Here is a 16,831-nt window from a genome sequence, read left to right as displayed (position 1 = left end):
AGCATCTTTGCCTCTGCACACTTTCCTTGGGGGTTCGGTCGCTCAGCATTAATGTCATTCATAGAATGCCCTGTATGTTCTATAAATGACGGCATTGCCGAGAGAGTAACCCCCATGGTCATTTGCAGAGGGGATGAGCGGGACCTGGGAGATTGCAGATATCACTGGAGCAGTACCATCTACTACAATGATTTCCAGCTCCCCCAGTAATCCCTCAGGTATGGAATATGCAAACTTACATTGGGCCAAGCTGGACAATGTACGTTTGCAATACAAATAATTCCTGGAGTCCAGCTTTAACCACTTCAATACAGGGCACTTATACCCCCTTCCTGCCCAGACCAATTTTCAGCTTTCGGTGCTCTCACACTTTGAATGACAATTACTCAGTCATGCAACACTGTACCCAAACAATTTTTTTATCATTTTTTTCACACAAATAGAGCTTTCTTTTGGTGGTATTTAATCACCACTGGGTTTTTTTTTGCGACATAAGTGAAAAAAAGAGCGAACATTTTGAAAAAAAACATTTTTTTTTTTTAGTTTCTATGATAAAATTTTACAAATAAGTCATTTTTGTTCATAAATTTGGGCCAAAATTTATACTGCTACATATCTTTGGTAAAAATAACCCAAATAAGTGTATATTATTTGGTCTCTGTGAAAGTTATAGGGTCTACAAGCTATGGTGCCAATCATTAAAAATTGATCACACCTGATGTACTGACGGCCTCATTTCATCTCATCTCATTTCTTGAGGCCATGAAATGACAGTAAAAATACCCCACAAATGAAACCTTTTTGAAAAGTAGACAGTCCAAGGTATTTAGTAAGAGGCATGGCGAGTTTTTTGAAGTTGTAATTTTTTTCCCACAATTCTTGGGAAAATTAGGAAATGATTTTTATTTATTGATTTTTTACAAAAAATTGTCATAACAAGTTATTTCTCACACACAGCATATGCATACTTCCAATTACACCCCAAAATACATTCTGCTACTTCCCCCAAGTATGATGATACCACACGTGTGGGACTCTTTCACAGCCTGGCCACATACTGAGGTCCAACATGCAGGGAGCACCAATTACACATCTAATTTCCTAACAACCTATTACAATTTTGAAGGCCCTGGAGCACCAGGACAATGGAATTACCCACAAAATGACCCCATTTTGGAAAGCAAACACCCCAACATATATTCTATGTCGCATAATGAGTCTTTTGAACGGTTAATTTTTTTCCACAAGTCTTCGAAAAATGTGGAAATAAAATGAAAACTTTTTTTTTTTTTTTTTTACACAAAGTTGTCAATTTATAAGATATTTCTAACACATAGCATGTACATAGCAAAAATTATACCCCAAAATGCATTCTGCTACTCATCCTGAGTATGGCGATACCATGTGTGAGACTTTTACACAGCCAGGCCACATAGAAAGGTCCAACATTGAAGTAGTATCTTCAGTACTCGGGTACTCTGATGGGCTGGTGACAGGTACTCGGGTACTTTGATGGGCTGGTGACAGGTACTCGGGTACTTTGATGGGCTGGTGACAAGTACTCTGATGCTGGTGACAGGTACTCTGGGGCAGTGACAGGTACTCTTGATTTGGGGGGAGATCGGGCACTGTACTTTTCCGTTTTCCTTCCAGATCTCCCCCTCACACAGTGAGGAAGAGAACCCGGAAACACCATTATTGACATTTGTGGGCTGTGATTGGACTTTTTCATTGGCTTTTTACCCTGATCGGGGATAGGCTGTGTCCGAGGGACATGCCTCATCCCCGATCGATGAGTTGCGGGCCCCGGGGGCCTGCAGGAGCGGCGAGAACGGGAGGACGTCATATGATGTCCACCCAGGATGGGAGGGTGTTCCTGCCTGCGTCATTTTACTATGGCCCGGTATGGAAGTGGTTAAGCACAGACAGGATTTTAATCTGGCTGTGAAGTCTGAAACCTCTGAACGTGCATCCTATATTTTTGTTCTAATTCCAAGACTTGCTTGGTAGTAGAAGCCAGCAGATGATGGTCCCTGGGCCTGAATCTTTAAAATCATGTCAGCTCTTATATTTTTAGCCTCACTGGTTCACCTAAACTGCTTAAATGTGTTATTGCAGGAAGAAACCAGCACTGGTTGGGAGGGCGATGACCCTTTTTTTGACAGTTACTGAAGATCTCGGTTTTGGAAGGACCCTGCTGGATTTAATTATCTGCCTTCTAAATACATTTGGGTCTACGGTTTCTATGGTTCTGGCTTGGCCCCTTGTCATTGGCTTTCTCAGACCACCAACTAAGAAATGAGGAGAGCACATTACCCATAACCCCCCCCAAATCCCAATACAGTCTGTGAAAAGCTGCTCATCAGATGTTCCAAGTGAGGACATAATCTTGAGTGAACTGCCTGTCAGGACCCACAAAAACTGGAGAATAGTAAACTTGACAGTTTCAACTAAAATTGTGTTTTTCTACTTTCTACTTTAAGCACCTCCATGGGTTAAAATAATACATAGGAAGATACTGTAATTTAGTTATCTTAGTTAGAACATCACATTTATACAGAAACATTTGTTTTAGCTTTAAAGAAGTTACATAGATACTAATGTATGGGTGTTAAGAAAGAGCATAGCTTCTTTGCTGTTTTAATTGGTCTAGGAGGGCTTACACTATTCCTTGTGAACATGTTGTAAACTGTACTGTAGTTGGTTTCAAAAAGCTCAGGAGTATCCTTTGGGCAGAAAAGGGGGCTGGAGTACATGTGAAGGAAAGCCAAATATGTTCGCTGCAAGAAAAGGCATGTATTAGGTTGACCATTCGACAAAAGTTGCCCATACACAAGTAGATTAGTATGAAAATTCTCATCAGTACCTCAGTACTGAAATTACTTCAAAGTATCATTTGTTTTTAACATTCTATTTTGGAATTTACCAGTATGTAATTTTCTAAATGAAAATCACATTCACTGTTAGAAGTTTGTTCATTCAAGAAAATTATTAAATGTTACTCCTTTGAATTTTATCATCACTGTGGTCGAAAATGGCCATTGATTTAACCCCTCTAATAATTTGAAAATCAAATGAACATTCCTGAAATACATTTTTTTAAAAGAATATCTTCAAGTGTATGGCCAGCTTTAGCCACAGCTTTTGATGCAAGAAGTGAATCTCCTGTTAAGCAGATGTTGGAGGCACACTGGGGTGATCAACAAGGCCTGTAAAGCAGCAGAGCTGGTCAAGCACTATTGGGTTAGATCCATAGAACATTCTCTCCAAATACTTGGAGATCAAGTGAAAGACACACATTTAAAATTATTCTTTGTTATCAGGGGGCTTCTGTTTTGCTACTCTCCATTTGTCAAGTGTCTTTCTGATGATCAAGTAGAAAATATTGACACTTGCTGAAGCTGAGACTCCAAACATTTTCTTGGAAGTAGTTTTAAGAGCTTTGTGACTTTGGTTGCATTATTGGAGACATTTTGGCCAACCGGCCAATCCTGGGAGGAATCACTGCTGTTCAAGTGTTTTCCATTTGGAGATAAGGTTCTCACTGTCATTAAGTGGCATCCCAGGTCCTTAGAAGTACCTTTTTAGCCATCTCCAGACTGATAGATCAACAGCTTTTTTGTCTGATCTCTTCAGGAATTCCCTTTGATCGTGGAGTTGTGTGCTTGTTGGATCTTGGTTCTGGCAACTTAAATCTGTTGGCAAGGTTCAAAATAAGTGAGGTTTATTAAAAAAAAGGGCTGGTTGTATTTAAACCTGGCTGTGTCTTTTCAACTTCTCCACTTGAGATGATTTTTTTTTTTAACTAGCCAACATTTTTTTGTTTTTATTTTACAGTGCTGATGCCCATGTCTCCAAAAGTTTCCAGTTAAGTAATTGGGAAGGGAACCTCTATCATGTTTTAGATGCTGTCTGTGTCCCCTCACTTCCTGGCCAGATACCAAACAGAATAGCAATGAGGAACAATTTTGGGGATACAGACAGCATTTTAAACTTGATTCGAAGGATAATAATGTATGAACCTTTAGGTGTCCCCCAAAAAATGTTAAACTTTTCAACAGAAAGAACCAAGGAGAAAGACCTAACTGTTCAAGTGGCAAAAAATACAAAAATAAACAAAGAACACCAAAGTAACCACAGCCTTTATTCAGATGACTATACCCTTGTACCCTAACCCCAGACTTAAACCCTCAAATTAAAATATAATCCACCATATCCCCTGGAGGGAACCAATGTAGGATGGTAAAACTGCTATGATCATTTATGATTACTTAAGTCCTATAAAGCTATTCATTTGGAACTTTTCCACGCTTTCAAGACCTTGCTATGCATTAATTCTGTTCTGTTGCTATTATTGCATTGTTGCTTGCCCAATTGTTTATACTTCTGCTTTGTTCATTATTCCTTTGTTCTTTTTTCATGCAATTCATTTTTTTTTTTTATAGGGATTGGCACTGATGGATTATGACTTTGTAGATCAAGTTTTTGATTTAACATATTTAGTAATAGCTTGTCTCAAATTATTCATTTTATAAGACTTCACTGGGCATGGGTATTGTCATAGCATTTATACCATCTCTTATTTGTACCCTCCAGGGAATATGGTGGATTTTATTTAAATTTGAGGATTTCATTCTGGGGTTAGGGTACAAGGGTACAGTTATTTGAATAAAGGCTTTTGGTTATTTTTTATTTTTGGCACATGCACAGTTGGCTTTTAAAAAAAAAAAAAAAAAAAAAACCCACAGTTTTTGTTTTATCCAGCTGTATTTACTAGTGCAACTTATAACATCCAAGTGAAAGATATAACACCAACATATCAGTAAAAAAAAATCTCAAAAACAGAATCACTGAGCTGGAAAAAGGCTTACCCCCTTATCTCAGTATTTTGTCAGACTACGTGCTGCTTTAATTACAGCCTTTATTCTGTTGGGATATGTCTCTACTAACTTTGCACATCTAGACTTTTCAATATTTGCCCACTCTTCTTTGTAGAACTGCTCAAGTTCAGCTAAATTTGATAGTGAGCATTTGTGGCCAGCAGTCTTCAAGTCATTCCACAGATTTACAGTGGGGTTTAAAAACCCCTTCCCGCCGAGCGTACGCAGATGTGATGGTACCGTTGTTTAGAGCGGGCGATCGGCTATCCGAATATAACAACCGATGCGGCTAAAAGCCGCTTGGCTGTTATACTGGAGGAGCAGGAGGGGACATCCCCCCCTCCCGCTGCCTCCCACCGCTCTTACCGGGCCTCCCGTTCGATCGGGAGGCCCAGTGACCAATCGGCTGCCTCCGGCGGCTGGGGACGGGCTGGAACGAAGCCGTGGGCAGCTTAGTTCCAGCCTCCTAATCGTAAACACGGAATTGAAGTAATGATGTCACTTCCCGTTTACTCGGCTGCCAATGGCGCCGGTTTTAAAAAGATACACAGTATTCAGAATCGCCGTTTTCAGCGATCTGAATACTTTGAAGTGCAAAGGAGGGATCGGGGGTCTTTTAGACCCCCGATCCCTCCATAAAGAGTACCTGTCACCACCTATTACTGTCACAAGAGATGTTTACATTCTTTGTGACAGCAATAAAAGTCATCAATTTTTTTTTTTTTTAAACACAATTTATAAATATATAATGAAATAAAATAAATAAGGATAAAAATTTTTTTTTAAAGCACCCCGTCCCCGCGAGCCCGCGCAGCAAAGGAAACGCATATGGAAGTCGCACCCGCATATGTAAACGGTGTTCAAATCACACATGTGAGGTATCGCCGCGATCGTCAGAGCGAGAGCAATAATTCTAGCACTAGACCTCCTCTGTAACTGGAACCTGGTAACCGTAAAAAAATTTTAAAGCGTCGCCTATGGAAATTCTTAGATACCGTAGTTTGTCGCCATTCCACGAGTGCGTGCAATTATAAAGCGTGACATGTTTGGTATCTATTTACTCGGCGTAACATCATCTTTCACATTATACAAAGAAAATGGGGTAACTTTACCGTTTGGATTTTTAAAAATTCATGAAAGTGTCCCTTTTCCCAAAAATTTGCGTTTAAAACACCGCTGCACAAATACCGTGCGATATAAAATATTGCAACAATCGCCATTTTATTCTCTAGATTCTCTGCTAAAAAATATATATAATGTTTGGGGGTTCTAAGTAATTTTCTAGAAAAAAATATGGATTTTAACTTGTAAACACCAAATTTCAAAAATAGGCTTAGTCATGAAAGGGTTAAAGGGGTTGTAAGCTCTCATGTTTTTTCACCTTAATGCATCCTATGCATTAAGGTGAAAAAACTTCTGACAGTGACCGCCCCCCCCATTTTACTCACCTGAGCCCTTCGATCCCTTGGCAGATACGCGCTGTACCTCTCTGCCCGGGGTTCTCGGCTTTTGGTTGGATAGATCGATAGCAGCGCAGCCATTGGCTCCCACTGCTGTCAATCAAATCCAATGATGCAGGTACCAGAGGGCAGGGCCGAGTCCTGCACTCTGCGTTTATGGGCGCAAATGCTGGACTCGGGAGCGAGCTTGCAAGGTAACCCCCCCCCCCCCCCCGGAGAGCGCTTCTCCTAGGGGTTTATACGATGCGGGGAGGAGCTGATAACGCCGCCGGGGGACCCCAGAAGACGATAATCAGGGCTACTCTGTGCAAAATTAACTGCACAGTGGAGGTAAGTATGACATGTTCAACCTCTGTGTGGTCATTTTTGCTGCATGCTTTGGGTCATTGTTATGTTGGAAGGTAAACCTTCCTATTGACAACTTTCTGGCAGAGGGCAGTAGATTTTCCTCGAGAATTTGATGGTATTTTGCCCCATCCATATTTCCTTCTATCCTGACAGGAAAAAAAGAAACATGCAATATGGAAGCTGGGTCATAAGCTATTTCTAAATGCACCCTTTATCATGTAAGCAGATAATCGCAGATAAGTAATTTGGCAGAGTAAATATTTTGCCTAATTTGATTTTTGTCCTACCTTGTATGCACCATATATTATTCATCTCAGAAGGGTAGAGAGCGCCACCTAGTGGCTTGAGATAAAACATGAGCAAGGACTGCAAGACAAATAAACAGACATAATAATGGGAACCTCAGCTTCTGTCCATTCCCAACAAATGGTGAACTTTCAGTATGCAAACAACCCTATGACATGTAAACAAGACATTGCACATCTCAGAATGCAGAGTTTTTATTTTGAAGCTCAAGTGTCCCAAATGTAACAGCATGTTACTTTGTTATTGTAACAGTAGTCAACAATTTCATGGTGACCTTAAAATGTATGTGTGGCCTACACACTGAGGAAGTAGACATTTTGTGCTGTGATTTACGATTCATGAGAATGTCTCGATCAAATTTGCTTAGCAGCAATCATCTTTCTGAAGTTCCAGAGGTATTGCAGGAAAATATGCATCTTTAGCACTGCTGTTCAAAATATGATCTGCTGCAGAAGTCAAATACACTACTAGGTATGCCACATTTTTACTGTGTTCTTTAAAGTGGTAGTAAACCACAGGTAAGTTCATAAGAAGTCTTACCTGTAGGTATGGTGAATATCTCCTAGACGTGCTCCGTTCAGGAGATATTCACATTGGCTCTAGCTGATGACGTCACTGCGCATGTGCACTGAACTCTGCATTTAGGGCTTCGTTTTAAAAGGTAAGTCTGTCATAATGTAATAATATGCAGTGCTTAGTAGCACATTATGGCATAAGTTTAAAAAAGAGTGTATGTGTGGCGTGGTGCTTGTGTTCTAAAGTGTGGGTGGTCCCTTTTTACCATGGAGAAATCCTTGACACAATTTTTAGGTTTCAGGGATCCCCTGCTTGAAATGATCATTTCTACAGCTCAGGGTACATTAGCATGATCAGTAAGATGTAGTTATAAAACAGTCGTAAACTCTACCACCATTTTTTCTTTAAATGGGCCTCCTGCAGTGTTATGCCATTATGTTAAGAAAGATGTGTATGAGGCCCCTTTCACACTGGGACGGGGGGGGGGGGGGGGGGGGCGGGGGGGGGACATCGGTGGTAAAGCGGTGCTATATTTAGTGCCGCTTTACCGTCGTTTTAGCGGCGCTATTCGGCCGCTAGCGGGGCAGTTTTAACCGAAAAAGCCGATGCAGCAGCGCTATGCCGGCGGTATAGCCGCGCTGCCCCATTGATTTCAGTGGGCAGGAGCGGTGTATACACTGCTCCTTTACTGCCCCAAAGATGCGGCTTGCAGGACTTTTTTCAGCGTCCTGCCAGCGCACCGCTCCAGTGTGAAAGCCCTCGGGGCTTTCACTTTGGAGAGACTGCAGCGGCTGTTTCAGGGCGCTTTGCAGGCGCTATTTTTAGAGCTGTAGCGCCTGCAAAGCGCCTCAGTGTGAAAGGGGTCTTAGTATTCCAAAAAGTGACAGCTGCACTTCAGTCCCATATCATTTGTGCTGGTGCTCCTTACAGTGCCCCTAGAGGTATTGCACTCACCAGAGATCCTCACTCCTCAAAGGGGTATTGTGCATTCACAGTATTTGCCACTGTGCAGCAGTATGAAGATCCACGGCTTGCTTTGTTCCTAATGTGCGATCATTCGTGCCTCCCACATGTAGAAGAAAGATGCTCCCATAGTATAATACCGTTTTAAAAAGTTTTATTTGTGCCAAACAGTAAAATCACACTCACATTTACTCTGTATGTTAAAGCTATTTGTTAAAAACAGTAAGCCGGGATAATCCACGATCCGCGGCTTTAACCGGAAGTGATGCAAAGACGCTAGAAACTTCACCTTACGTGTTTCATCATCAAGACATCATCTGGGCTCCATACAGAGTAAATGTGAGTATGATTTTACTGTTTGGCCCAAATAAAACTTTTTAAAACGGTATTATACTATGGGAGCATCTTTCTTCTACATGTGGGAGGCACGAATGATCGCACATTAGGAACAAAGCAAGGCGTGGATCTTCATACTGCTGCACAGTGGCAAATACTGTGAATGCACAATACCCCTTTGAGGAGTGAGGATCTCTGGTGAGTGCAATACCTCTAGGGGCACTGTAAGGAGCACCAGTACAAATGATATGGGATTGAAGAGAGTACCTTTCACTTTTGGAATACTATGATATATGATTGAAGAGCACCTGTCACTTTTTGGAATACTTGTACACACTGAAGGACTGCATTAAGAATATATATATATATATATATATATATATATATATATATATATATATATATATATATATTCTTAAGGACTGTATTTATTTATATGACTGTATATATTCATTTTAAGTACGGAAGTCACATATGAATGAAGTGCACTTGTCACTTTGGATTTTTTATCTACTATTGTGTATATTAATTGATTTTCAGCACTAGTCACTTTTTTTATGCGAGCACTGTTTGCACATTATGTACGAGGCATTGAATTAAAGCGGGAGTCCGGCGACCAATTTTTTATTTTTTTTTTTTTTTTTTTTAGGTCATTGAGACACTTTGCTAATCCCAAAATAATACTCACAGTTTGGGTGTAATATTTCCGCCTCTGTCTGTTTTCGTACTGAAGAATAACTTAAAAAATCTGATGCTGATCAGCTTGTTCATGCGCATGATCATTGTTTCCGCACTGAATCTTGGGAAGCCTGACACTAAGCTCCCAGGAGACAGTGCAGCGTCGGGGAAAGGCAATAAACACGCCTACTCCCATGGGAGGAGAGACAGGAAGTGCCACAATAAAGTACAATATAAAAGGTACCGTATATACTCGAGTATAAGTCGAGTTTTTCAGCAAATTTTTTTGTGCTGAAAGTGCCCCCCTCGACTTATACTCGAGTCAAGCACTTTTCTGCAGCAAAAAAATTCATTTTCCGAACCGACTTTGGGGCCCCGTATCTCAGGGCCACTTTGTGTGTAAGTTTGGTGTGCAAACCCAGTGGAACTGGTACCACAACATATCCAAAGCTGGGGTTCCTAGGAGCAAGTGGCCCCGAGATACGGGGCCCCAAAGTCGGTTCGGAAAATGTAATTCTCTGCTGCAGAAAAGTGCTTGACATTTTCTGAACCGATTTTTGGGGCCCTGTATCTCGGGGACACTTGGTGCTAGAAACCTCAGCTTTGGATCTTTTATGGTACTAGTTCCACTGAGTTTGCACACCAAATTTGGGGTTCCTAGCACTAAGTGGCCCCGAGATACGGGGCCCCAAATTCGGTCAACTGTGTCCATCTGCAGCAATGTCACTTCGGGACCATTTGGGTTCAGAGACCCCAAATTATGGCTGCAGCTAGGGGGCATCTAGGAACCCTTAACTACCGAGTTTGAAGTTTGGGGGACCTATGGCTGCAAATGGGCTTTGTGAGGCATGCAAATGGGCACAGTGAGGCTGCAAATGGGCATTGTTGACCCTCTTTTCCACTTACAGTAGCTGTGCATTTCTCACCCTCGTCTTATACTCGGGTCACTACGTTTTTCCCATTTTTTTGTGGTAAATTAGGGCCTCGACTTATACTCGAGTATATACGGTAATTACAGCGATAAAAAAAAATGTTCGTGCGGCATTTCAACATCTATGCAATTAACTGAAGGGGGTAAGATTAAGTTAAAAATTTGAGTGGAACCCCGATTTAATGCACTCAAGTTTGTTACATATACAAAGTATTGATTAGAAAGTGAGTTGGGACAACCCACACTTTAGAACACAAGAACAGCGCACACCTACACTCTATTAAACCTAGATCTTATACTCCACCTAGGTAGTTGTGCGGAATCACCCATAAATCTTATGCCTTTATGTTAAACACTGCAGGAGGCCCATTTTTAAAAAAAATGGTGGTAGAGTTTACTACTGCATCTTACTGATCATGCTAATGCATAGTTGCCAACAGTCCCGATTTTCACAGGACAATCCCGATTTTGGGACCCTCGTCCCGATTGGAGGCTGTCCCGAATCGGGATTTTCCATAAGGAAAATCGGGAATGTTTTTTTTTATTTTTGGAGCAGCTGGCTCCAGCAAAATGGCGGCCGGCGCCGCCGCTCGATCTTCCCCCTAGTGTTGAGTAAGTAGAGAGAGGAAGGGGGCTCGATCTGTGCAGCCAATGAGCTTCTTTGGCCCCCTCCCCTCTCCACTGAAGCAGAAGACACAGCGCCGCCGGCGCCATGTCTTGCCAAAAAGTTCCCCAGCCCTGTACTGTGCAAGCGCTGCGCCGTACAGGGGGTCCTTACATGTCGAGGGGAACTTTCTTGGCAGAACACCGGCCGCTCCTGCACTGAGCGGGGGGGCTGCATTGAGGGGGGTCTGCATTAATAGAGGGGGGTCTGCACTAATAGAGGAGGGGCTGCACTGATGGAGGGGGGCTGCACTGATGGAGGGGGGCTGCACCGAGGGGGTCTATACAGACTCTGCCGGGGGCACCTGATGCAAGGACAGACTCTGCCGGGGGCACCTGATGCAAGGACGAACTCTGCCGGGGGCACCTGATGCAAGGACGGACTCTGCCGGGGGCACCTGATGCAAGGACGGACTCTGCCGGGGGCACCTGATGCAAGGACGGACTCTGCCGGGGGCACCTGATGCAAGGACGGACTCTGCCGGGGGCACCTGATGCAAGGACGGACTCTGCTGGTGGCAGGCGACGTGGCAGGTGACATGCTCAGGGATCCCACTGATTCGGCATTATGGTGAGTTGAATGATTTAATTTAATATTACAATGAAATAATAGAAATAATGCACTTCAATCATCCTGACACCATAACAACCATGGTGCCGGGATGATTGAAGCGTTAACACCAGGTGTTTGGAGTATCTTTATCTGCTGATTGTTAAACTTTCTAGAATACACATATTTCTATTGTGTAGGATCTGGGGCTGCTGTCCCGTCATTCCCCTCTCCCCCTTTCCCTCTCCATCCCTCATTCATCTCAGACTCTAACCACACCCTCTTGAGCCACGCTCATTTAAGCCATGCCCACTTTCACATAAGCCACGCCCATTTTTCGCCACAGCACACTTCACTTGTAATTTTTGCTAAGCCACGCCTACAAACACTTGGCCCGCCCCCTAATTATTGTACAGCTCCGCCTACAGCCAAAAAAAGTGTCCCACATATTTTTTTTGCAATGTTGGCAACTATGCTAATGTACCCTGAGTTGTAAAAATTATCATTTCAAGCAGGGGATCCCTGAAACCTAAAAATTGTGTCAAGGATTTCTCCATGGTAAAAAGGCTGAGAAAGGCTGGTCTACAGAAGTCCTGGCCGCATCCAGCTGCTAGTGCACATGCATGTTGTTCAGCTCATTCATTCCTGTGGTTGAAGACGTACTCCACTGGCTGACTGGGGGCTGTCATGAGAGTGGACATAGTAATGAATGTTTTCTGACCAACTGTAAAGGTTTCTATTTCCATTTCTTAATGATTAATTCAATTGTAATAAAATTGATATTTAGTGAGCTGGGAATTTTACTGTATCCATCCTGTAGCTTGTGCTTTTTCAATCACTGTATCTTTATGGAGTGGGTTACATGCCACAACACTGACTCCCTGAAAGTTGGACCTTCCATACTGTACACAGGCAGCTGTAGTGGTGCCCCCGTAGGAGTCGCTTGGATATTGGTTTTCCCGGGCCTCCCACTGATTACTCCACAGCCAGTCACAGGGGATTTTCACACAGCCAGGTGCACACTCTTCCGCTAGTTATATTTAATGACCAGTCTAGGGGATTTGTTTTTTGTATTTTATTTGGAGAACTTGGATATGAGAAGAGAAGGTATTTAGTAGGATACTCCAAACTAACTATTCACAGGTGAGGACAACTATCTCTGAGTACAACTTGCAGCAAATGAATCCTGGACTGTAATCCCTCTGGAATAATATCAGTTCTTGATAAATCAATAACAGGCAGCGGCGGCCCGTGCATTGTGGACGCACGGGCACCGGCCCCCCTGACACCTCCGCCACCCTCCCTATCCATGTGCCCGGCCCCTTTCAGGACACCGGACACATGAATTACTATGGCGGGGATAGCCAGGGGTTTGTATTTTGAAGCACGTGATTAGAGCCAGAGGCGATGGTTTCTACTGTACCCTGGTCTGTGAGGCTGATCTGTACAGTGGCGATGGAAAGTATTTAGACCCCTTAAATTTTTCACTCTTTAAATACATAGGACCATGTGATATTTCAGTTTTTCTTTTTTAATAAATCTGCAAAAATGTCAATAATTCTGTGTTTTTCTGTCAATATGGGGTGCTGTGTGTACATTAATGAGGAAAAAAATGAACTTAAATGATTCTAGCAAATGGCTGCAATAAGACAAAGAGTGAGTAAAAAATTTAAGGGGGGCTGAATCCTTTCTGTTCCCACTGTATACCCTGGTCTGTGAGGCTACTCTGTATAGTCTGATCTGTATACCTTGGTCTGTGATGCTGGGGCTATATACTCCTGACACTATGGGTAGAAGCAAGTGGAATACAGGAGACGGAGTGGGTGGATGCTATAAGGGGTGGGACTTTTGAGAAGAGGGAGGGGTTATAAATGAAGGGCAGGGTCTGGCACCCCCCCCATCCAAAATCCTTACCAGCCACCACTGAAAACAGTTATCTTCTAGCAGGAGCTCTACACCTCCTTAGTAGGAATAGCAAAGGCTTGATTCTATGTAGAACTATGCAGCAGACCTTTAGCAGCAGTATGCATCAACTGAACAGATTAAAGCAAGTCCTTTTGTAGCAGAAGGAATTTAGTGGGCCATGCTTCTTCAAGACACTAGCCGGTGTCCCCTTTAGCTTGCACCCAATAGCTGACTCCTAGCACTCAGAAGGGGGCTTAACAAAACCAGTCCCCAGGATCCACTGCATGGGTCTGTACTCACAAGGCTTTATCCCGCATCAGGAGTCTTGAGACTTCTATTAGTGTCTGGTTAAAGCTTGTAGGAGGAGTTTTCATTCTCCCCTGATTGTCCTATGAGGTTGCAGGACCCCTGACCCTCTGTCTGGACGGTGCCGATTGGCCCTGTGCTAATCACATGCACCCTCCCAAGAAGAAAAAAAAAAAAAAACTAGCAATACACACCAAACTGAGCATGTGTAGCTTATCCTCAAGGCTCTGTACTATCTGGAGACTGTGAAAATGAAAAAAGGGGAGATTCAGAGAAGACAGGATCAAACTGCCTTTTTGGACAATGTAGAGGATTAACCCCTTAGGTTCCACAGTAAGTATAACAAGTATGCTTTAATGCATATACAGACTGATTTTACTGTTGTGGGTTTAGTAACACTTGAAATTAAATAATGTATTGGGGTAGTATGTTTTCAGCTTGCTGACAAAGCACAAAAGTTAACCATCTGCCTACGGCCATTTCTGACACTTCGCTCCTACATGTAAAAATCTACTTTTTTTTATTTGCTAGAAAATTACTTAGAATCCACACACCGGCCACCACACCTATACGCACTCAGCCCCACTCACCCCTCTATCTAAGCCCCCCCCACATACCTATATAAAATGTCAGCCCCACACACACACACACACACACACACACACACACACGCGCGCACACACACGCGCACACACACACGCGCACACACACACGCGCACACGCGCACACACACACGCACCTGTACAGTTGTGGCTGGTGCCCCAAATTTTTCAGGGGGGCACAAACTGAAAAAAACTCATCAACTGCAGCCTCACTGTGCCCATTAAACGCAGCCACTGTGCCCATCAAATGTTAACAGTGTGACGCCCCCCCCCCCACCCACTGTCTGCCCAGCACTTACCCTATGTCAATGGGGCAGCGGGTGGCAAGCTGTGTCCTCCACACGTCTCCTCTCCTCCTCCTGATAGGCGTCCAATCACAGCATCTGTCCTTTTAGCCAATAAGGTGACTGGTAACACACCTGCGCTTCCTGATTGGCAGAGAGGCGGTTCAGTGTTAGAAAAGCAAATATTAATTCGCTGTTCTAACACACCTTGGTGAACTGTGAGCACAATGCTCTTCACTCGCAGTTCACTTTTTTTGAAGCCTATTAGAGCCTGTGGCTCTAATCAGGTGCTTCAAAAATACATGCCCGCCGCTGTAATTTAGGCGCCCGAAAAGGGGCTGGCTACAGCGGCCATGGATAGATTCATGCAATGCAATGCATGAATCTATCCATAATACATAGGGTGGGAGGCTGGAGAGAGGGGGCAGTGCCCCCCCCCACACACACACACCTGTATATAGGTCATCCCCACACATACACAAATCTGTAAACACACAAGGCTCTGGGCCCCCCTCTACACAAACAGCCCCCCTCCCTTTCCTTCACAGCCCATACTTGTAAAGAATTTCTTCCTACCTGGTCCCAGCTTGTCACAAAGCTGACATGTTGCTGACACAGAAAAGCCCAGTACATGAGGGGTGCACTTGCACATAGTAGCCAGAGGTGGCAGTAAAGAGCTCAATGACTGAGCTCAATGCCACAGAGATCACACTCTGAGATCGTTTCTGTAATGCACAGCAGGGGTCCCCTTCACCCATCCTGCCTTCTTCTGGTCCGGACGGGACCCCTTACAGTTGTATCCCCCCTAATGGCAGCCCTGAATGCAACACAATGTAAAAGCAGCGCATTTTAGAACTACCTGAATTTGGTGCACGAGTCTCTCAGAACCAAAAGTGTCACAGATGCTTCATGAATTTGGCATAATATTTTACCAAATGGGATTAAGCCCAGAAAAGTGGCACAACAGCTTTATTCATCCCCCCGCCCCTTGAGAGTTTAATACTATTTTAAAGTGATTACAAGACTTTGGAAAATAAATTTCTGGACAAGAGATGATTTAGTTGTGTCATATTAGAGGGTGTATACCTATGCGGTCAATCATTTTGTATTTATTCTTTGTAAACAATTGATATAACTTTGAGGAAATTAATTTTTAACTTTGGACCAGATCTATAAAAGGAAAGGAGATGCGGCTATTCGTAGGACACTATGGATTCTGATCCAGACTGAACTTCCAGAAAAATGCAGCCTGTATTGTTAAAAGCTGCATTGTCCTTCAGATGTCCTCTGCATAACACTCTGGTATAGGAGCAGAGCTCAGGCACATGAACTTTGCGGATCTATTTCTGAGATAACAGGAGAGCTCAGTCATAGGACTGATGGGTCTATTTCTATTATTTTCTATTGTTGTGTATATTGATCCTCAAAATAGCGTTTACCCGTGTAAAGTCTGTGCATTGCATGCCGCAGTCACTGTGCTAGTGTAAAGCACAAGGGTTTCAAGCACAGCAATTTTTCAATGAAAACACAGACAGCAAGGACGTGGATCCTCGCCAATATTTTACAGCAGTAAGCAGTTCAGTATGGAACTTATATGCCGCAGTTCTTCAGTAAATAAAACGCATAGGTTTGTCATTCACTATTCTTACTCAAAAGTTGGTTTGTTTAAGGTCACAATAATGGTTGATATTTGTGCAGCATTACTTTTGGCTACAAGTGTGGGGAATTTGTAAAATACATTGGGTCAATATACTAAGGCCAGCCATACATGGTTCAAATCTCGGCCAGTTCATAAGATTCAAACCATTAATGAGCAGGTTGAATGCACCACAGGCTCAAGGCACCATGGAAGGCATGCTGGAAAAATTGGAGCTGGAAGATGAAGTTTGTATCTTTTTTGGGGATCTCTTATGACCGAGTCTTAAAGTGGTGGATTTCTTTACCTTCAATTCAAAGTCCCCCTGGATGGATAGAGTCGTTGGCTGGGTTTTGAGCCACTGACCTTCTGTAATAGGAGGTTATCAGTAGCTGTTAAGCAAGCACTTTGTAAGGTGGACACATTTACTCAGGATCATGCACTTTCTGGTGATGGATGGTGCACTT

The sequence above is a fragment of the Aquarana catesbeiana genome, linkage group LG03 (assembly GCF_042186555.1).
Source record: "Aquarana catesbeiana isolate 2022-GZ linkage group LG03, ASM4218655v1, whole genome shotgun sequence".
Taxonomy (NCBI): domain Eukaryota; kingdom Metazoa; phylum Chordata; class Amphibia; order Anura; family Ranidae; genus Aquarana; species Aquarana catesbeiana.
Note: the sequence above shows the minus strand (reverse complement) of the source record.